The following is a 270-nucleotide window of genomic DNA, read 5'->3' as shown; positions in this document are numbered from 1 at the left end:
CCCTTTGATCCATGTTGGGATTACCTCCCTTTGGGCTTGGAGTGACAACTCTTCTTGGACACCTGGCTCCCCTCCCCTCCAAGACCTCAGTGCCTCCCCGAGTATTCTCCTTAGCTCACTGAAGTCCACCCTCCTGAAATCTAGGGCTGCTGCCTTGCTGCAGGCCTTTGCCACCTTGTGCTGGATGGTGAATTCCAGTAGGCGATGATCGCTGTCGCCCAGGTGGTCGAGCACCCGCAGTCCCCTCACCAGGTCGTCACCCATGGCCAG

Source organism: Gavialis gangeticus, unplaced genomic scaffold (genome assembly GCF_001723915.1).
Source record: "Gavialis gangeticus isolate Ggan-Ray unplaced genomic scaffold, GavGan_comp1, whole genome shotgun sequence".
Taxonomy (NCBI): domain Eukaryota; kingdom Metazoa; phylum Chordata; order Crocodylia; family Gavialidae; genus Gavialis; species Gavialis gangeticus.
The sequence above is the reverse complement of the archived record's forward strand: the minus strand, read 5'-3'. Positions refer to the sequence as shown.